Raw genomic sequence first — 6,641 nt, forward strand, 5'->3', positions numbered from 1 at the left:
CAAATGAATGCCTCCAGGTATTCCTAGTCAGGGCATCCCTGTGGATAGGTTGAGACAAACACAAAATGAGAGCATCTGCCTTTTCCCTGAGGTTCTTCTAAAAATCCAAGACAATAGTGGCTGTTCCTGGATCAAAGTTTGTAAAATTAAGTGCTTGTCATTCTGGGGCTAGTTTCAGGACAAAGTATATGTTGTGGCTTTGGGAAATCTAAGGAGGAATTTCACAGGGTGGTTTGTCAGTTATTCAGGAAGCATGGGGATAAGTATGAGATCAGCCCTGATAGCAGCCCATCCACTGGTCCTAAGCACTTACATGGAGAGCCCCCTGCATACTTCATTTGGTCCATTTGCTTTAGCATGCCCCTGGTCTTAGAATATCATCAAATATCCTGAGCCTATTTCTTTTTCCTATTCTGTCTTCAGATCCTGCCAACCCTTGATGTTTTTTTAAGGTCCCAATAAAAAAAGCTCCTTCATGCCTTATTTCTTGCAAAGAGAGGAGACTGATGACCCTTTTAGAAAAACCTAACAAACAGCTATAAACATAGAGCCAGTCTTTTGTCCAGCTTGGCAAGCAGGTGGGGCAAATCCCTGTTATTTGCTCCTGATGTTTTACCCCTCAAAAGACCAACAAAAAGTTTTTTTTGCTATAGCTATGGAAAATAAAATACAAGTTAAAGCCTCAAGGCACCCCATAAGACAAGCCTTTGGCAGCATGCCCTGCTTAATTTATATTTCAACAGAGCCTATTTTCCATATTAAAATGAACATAGGGAAATCAGAAGAAGGAAAAAGGAAAAGATGGATGAGGTAGTAAAAAGAATCCAAGAGGAAAAAATTAGATCTCAGATTAATAGTATTATCTCTGAAATTTCGTCCTGTCAGGGCTTAATTTATCTGTGTACTAATCAAGGTAAACACTTGCTACTCTAACCTTGACATTTCAGTGACCCATCAGAGTAAAAGCAAATTTGCTCACACATCACAGTCTGGTACATACCAGCCTTTGGGAAACATGGGCCACTCTGCTCCACACAGTCTTTCAGGAACCCAGCCCAGACTCTTCAGTTCTGTTATTTTCCTTTGACGAAATGAAAGAAAACCAAACACCAGTGGAGAACATATCAGGAAGTTTCTAAGAACCAGCCTGAAAGGGGAGGATGCCACTTTCTTCCACATTCTGTTGGCCGGAACTCAGACACATGCAGACTCATTGATCTGCAATGGAAGCTATAAACAGAATTCAGTTGTGCAAAGATGAATAAAAGGAAACAGGGTTTAGAGCAAAACAGCTTTGTCTGTGTCACTGTGGGACCAGAGCTAGGAGTGGTTTCTCCCCCAGCAACACCCCTGGCTCAATGACAAGGGAACATTCGGCCAACCTACAGGGGTCTCTCGTTAGCTTTCCTGTGCTCAGACTGCCCTGTGGCAAAAGTAATTCTGACCCTCTTTCACCCTTTGTACAAACACAAAATATACTATTAGTTAATATTTTGAATATAGGTGAAGAGGTTTTTATAAATTAGTCCATGTCTTATAAAGTTGATGTTATGAGAATATTTGATAGGGTGTTTATATTTGTGCTGGCTTAGAAAACTAAGAGATTTATATAGAAAACTGTTATTTGGAATGTACCTGGAATAGAATTATTTCACTAGATGAAGTAGTAACTTTGAACATGATCAAAAAGCAAACAAAAAAGCTAAAAAAACACCTGGTGTGTTATTTTCTTCCAAAAGAGTTCCTGTAAGTAAAAATAGAAAGGGTTACTGTCTGGTTAAAATGGCAATTAAAAAATCCTTTCAGCAAAATCATTTCCTTCTATTCACTCAAAAACACAGAATAGCAAATACGCAGTCCTGAATTGCAGTTCCACGTCATGGCAGTAGTTGGGTTTGTTGCAAAGTTCCCATTACTCTAGGGTGTCACTATCGCGAGGCAGTGAAAGAACCGTAAGCATGTCATTAATGGTATGATGAATGTTATATGCATAGAGGTGGATAGGTCAGGGTTTAATCCGAAATGCAAAACCAGTTGAAATACTTACTGTCACGGAATTGGTCATACAGGTGACGGAGGAGCTGAAAACCAAACAAGAGACAGTGAGGTAACCCAAGAGATTTCAACAGCAGGAGGCCACTCCCACTCACAGGCTGGAGAGACAGACAGAGAGGAAATGGTGGTCCCTGAGCCCAGGGTCACTAGGTAGAAGCTGGAATCACGGCAGATCTCTCCCACAGGAGCTAGTGACCTGCTTAGAGCCAATGCCCATGAACCTGCCTGAGGCAAAGAAGAAGGGGAAACAAATACATGGCTCTTTTCTCTCCTCACCTCCCAAAGGGTCCTGCCTATGTCTACACTGGCCACATCTCAGGACGAGGAAGCCTAGGATCAGCAAACATAATGAATGTACCAAGGACGAGTATCATGTATGGTTTATATTCTGCATTGACTTACCTTGAACAATTCAAAATGGTGGCCTCTCTCCATGTAGCTGCTTAAAGAACACTTACCATTTCCAAAGGACTCCAAAGTTCTTCCAGCTGTGTCTTTGAGTAAAAGTTATATTCAGTTCAAAAAATTGCTAAGATTCCCAAACATGTCTCATGGGTTTGAGATGTTTAGCTTTGTGCCCTTGCTGGAGAAAAACAAAATAAAACAAACCCAAACTGAAATAGTCGTTCAAATGCATTTAGATGGAGCATGTAGGAAGTCTTCTCCGGATACATCTGAGAAAGGAATGTAGGAAAGAGATTGTGCTCCTTGAGAATCCAAGTGGCAAACACTTTCAGCTAAATGTCAAACTAACAGAACAAGTTGATAAACCCTGGGAATACATTCTCTTGTCAATAAGTAAGAATCATACAAATAAATCTCCACATGTCCTACACATCTCTGAAAATCCGTAACCTGTCTTCGGAGTTGATTCATAGCATTGAAAGCAACCTAAAAAAAATAATAATAATAAATCTCAGCCAGGCACCTCTTTGAAAGGTGATAAGAAATGAGACTGAAGTAGTAAACACGAAAGAGTTGGATGCAGAAAGAATCTCAGGACACTAATGAAAATGACACATTTTCAACCCAGCAGCACTAAACCTGATTAAAAAAATGTCTAGAAACATGTAAAATGCTTTAATCGTTCAAAAAAATAATTAGGGTTTTCAGCAACTTTAACCAAATGGATGTCACAGGAATTCTCTAAGGATGGTGTTTACTGTGTACTTTGTGAGATGCTGTTTTGCAGAAAGAAGTAGGATCTAATAGAAAGAGACTGAGCTTTATGGCTAAAATCACAGAAAATTAAAATTCTGATTTAGGCATCTGTTAAGTGTATGGTCATGAAACAAGGCATTTCACCAACTCAAGCTTCAGTTTTTGTCGTCATTAAAAAGGAGTTGTTACCTCTCCTATGGTTTGTAATAAAAATTGACAGTATTACTTACAATGGACATGACACGTAGTAAATCTGTGTTCCCTGATTCTTGGTTGTAATTATTAAACTTATTATTTGAGCATTTGCACATCTCATATTACATATCAACAAGCCATCTTCTTTCTAGTGTTGCAGCTCCTGGGGTGCCTGGGTGGCTCAGTTGATTGAGCGTCTGACTCTTGGTTTCAGCTCAGGTCATGATCTCACGGTTTGTGATTTCAAGCCCCACATTCCCTGCTTGGGATTCTCTGTCTGTCCCTGCTCGTGCGCGCTCTCTCTCTCTCTCTCAAAAATAACTAAGCAGACTGAAAAAATTTAGTATTACAGTTCCCTTCTTCTGATCAAAAACAGACATCTTACCTTCTTGGAGACCACTTAAGAAATGGAAACACCCTCTAAAAAATGCAAAGTTCCTGGGAGGAGTTGCTCCTTTAAATACTATCTGTGAACACCACGGTTATTTTTAATACCTCTGCAAAGATCGATTTACAGCCACTTAAGAGCAGATTTGGGAAGGGTAGTTAGATGGATGAAGGACTTAGAGAAAACTCTCTTTCACATTGAAGTGCTCGTCAAGTACAGGCAAGTGAGTGCCATGCCCAGACTGTTAGAATCTGGGAATCTGCATATTTAGTTAGCAAGCCAGTACAGGATCTCAGTTTGAAGATAATGACCCTAAAGGCAGTATGAAGAGTTGTTGGGCAGGAGAGATGAAGGGTGGCTAGGGGTCATCCCACACAGACTGCAGCTCTCTACCCCATGCCACTGGTGAGAGCTTTGCTGAGCTTTTTGCTTCTGCCCAATTTCATGGCTAAGTAAACAAGAATAGTCTGAGAGTTGCCCGAAGGTTCATATGGCTTGATGCTATAGCGGTGAGTTCAGGGGTTTCCTTTTTAGGTTGGGGGAGGGGGCTCTTTCTATAATTGCACTTTTAAAATTGCATTTTGACAAGATAAAAAAGACAGTCATGCTCTGCACAGTATATTGAATTTGTCAGTATTGATCAGTGCAGATAGCTCTGGGCATTTTGGGCAGAGTTGGGGCTAGGCCTGCTGTTATATCCCCAACTCACACTTGAGAATAGTTATTTGTACTTCTGGCTTGCTGATTGGCCTTGACCTTTCTCTCTTTCCTTTTCCATATCTGACTTCTTTTCTACATTTTGGACTCTCCACACCTACTACCTGATCTTACCTGTCAAAGACCTGAGTTGGTATATGGCAGTAATGGTCATGCTCCCCTCCTATACGTGAAATGAATAAAAAAAAAACATGAAATTAAATGAAAAGCACTTCATGAAAAATGTTTAAAACCAGATTTTATAGTAATTATTAATAGTTCTTGCAATTAATAATAAAAATCACAACCCTTTCCTTTATTCCACTCCTGCCACTACTAGGGATATAAATAGGAAATTTAAAATGATGCTAGAAAAATTAAAAACAATTTTTGGGGGCACCTGGTTGGCTCAGTGGTTAAGCATCTGCCTCTTGGTTTTGGCTCAGGTTATGATCTCACAGTTTGTGGGTTCAAGCACCACATCAGGCTTTGCACTAACAGTGTTGGGATTCTCTCTGTCTCTCTCTGCCCGTCTTTCTCTGTGAAAACAAGTAACTTAAAAAACAATTAAAGATAATTGTTTACATGTGAGAGTATTCTTGTTATTTCCATTAAAAACTTGAAAAATGCATAAGTTCATTGTTGTACCAGCATTCTTCAGGGCCGAGATAATGAGCTGTAAGTAAAGTCATGGCAAATGTTAAAGCAGTACACATTAGCAGTTTGCCCCTTCTCCTCCAATATGTCTTTCAGTGACAGAAAAGAAAAAAAACAACAAAAAAACTCAATTGCCAAAACAGCATGAATATGCAAGTTACCTTTGTTGAAGTTCATGAAATGTGTTCCTCCTGCTCTTTCAATTTCTGCCCTGGAATGAATTCTGTAATCAAATACCTTGTTCTTGAATTCAGTTGACAATCGAAAGAGGTTCCATATATTAGCCTTAGTTACTTCGAGTGCTTCAGATCTAGGCGATTTATAGAACTGAAAGTAGAAAGTTCACAATCAGAAAGGGACCTAGGTTCTTATTTAATCTGATTCACAAAAGCCTGCTTTTCTTTTTGGTTCACAAGTGCTGTGAGGTATGAAACCTGAGCTGGATATCAATTCTACTTGATGCAAGTTAATAATCTTTTACATTGTGATCAGTTTCACACCCAATTTCTCTGCCTTGCCCCAAATCTGGAGAAACAGTAAATTTACTGACTCTGATTCTTATAAAACAAGAAGAAGACATAGCAAATCTTCCATGAAACATGACTTATTATATTAAGTATTAAATGTAAAGATTAAAATCCTTAAAGTCAAATATAACTACTAAATTTTCACCCTTCATCAGAATCATAAAGCTTTCACTATGGCTTAACTTATAATTATAAAACTACCATTTACTGAGTGTCGAATGCTAAGATATATATTCCTCCCCAAACCCTATGAGGTGGTTTTATTAGTATCCCTATTTAATAGATCAGACATTAGTTGGGGTTCTCCTTCAGGCTGGGGGTAAAATGACTATGGTAGTTCTGAACCCTCCATTTCTTGCAGTAGTTATTTTTTTAATCATATCTTTTTCTCTGATGATCTCTTAAAGTCCCTCCGGCCATCTCACTGGTCCACTGGAGTCATGCCCATCCAGCCATATGCCATTCCTAAAAACACCCCAGTGTGCTGAGGAGTGATGAGTGCTAATTGGCTCTGGTCTATGTTACTGAACGACTTCCTGATAAGGGAATACACATGATCCTTAGAAATAAGGAAGCCCCTTTTGCTGGGAATGGTCAGATACCCCTGCATGGGGTAGTGATGAGGAGATGCTACCTGCTTAGAAACAAAGTGAGCTTTGAGTACATAGACAATGATTTCCATTCCATCTGTTTGTAGACTTCTCAGACCACATCCTACCTTCCAGCCTCATCTTCTGAATGCTTTGCTGCATGCTTTGCTGCATGCTTTGCTGCCTTTAGTGAAATTGGACTGTCACTGTTCCCAAGCATGTGCTTGTTGAGGCACCTCAGTACCTTCGCTACTCTGGAGAGACACAAAACATGAGCCTTCGAGTAAGAGCCCCTCATGTCAAATTCGAGCTCTCCTTCATACAGAATGAGAAACTTACCCTCTCCACACCCTAGTTTTCTCCATGGGAGAA

General features: G+C 39.8%; 1 protein-coding gene across 1 annotated transcript in view; it reads left to right on the plus strand.

Annotated features, from left to right (window-relative positions):
• The window catches only part of LOC144235960 (uncharacterized), a 74,102-nt gene extending 69,995 nt beyond the window's left edge, over window positions 1–4,107 (plus strand). Inside the window, exon 9 of the mRNA XM_077769577.1 lies at window positions 2,070–4,107. The gene's annotated coding sequence lies outside the window, so the exon portion shown is untranslated. The remainder of the gene's footprint in view (window positions 1–2,069) is intronic.
• The last annotated feature ends 2,534 nt before the right edge of the window (window positions 4,108–6,641 follow it).

Source organism: Crocuta crocuta, unplaced genomic scaffold (genome assembly GCF_008692635.1).
Source record: "Crocuta crocuta isolate KB4526 unplaced genomic scaffold, BGI_CrCroc_1.0 scaffold145, whole genome shotgun sequence".
Classification (NCBI taxonomy): domain Eukaryota; kingdom Metazoa; phylum Chordata; class Mammalia; order Carnivora; family Hyaenidae; genus Crocuta; species Crocuta crocuta.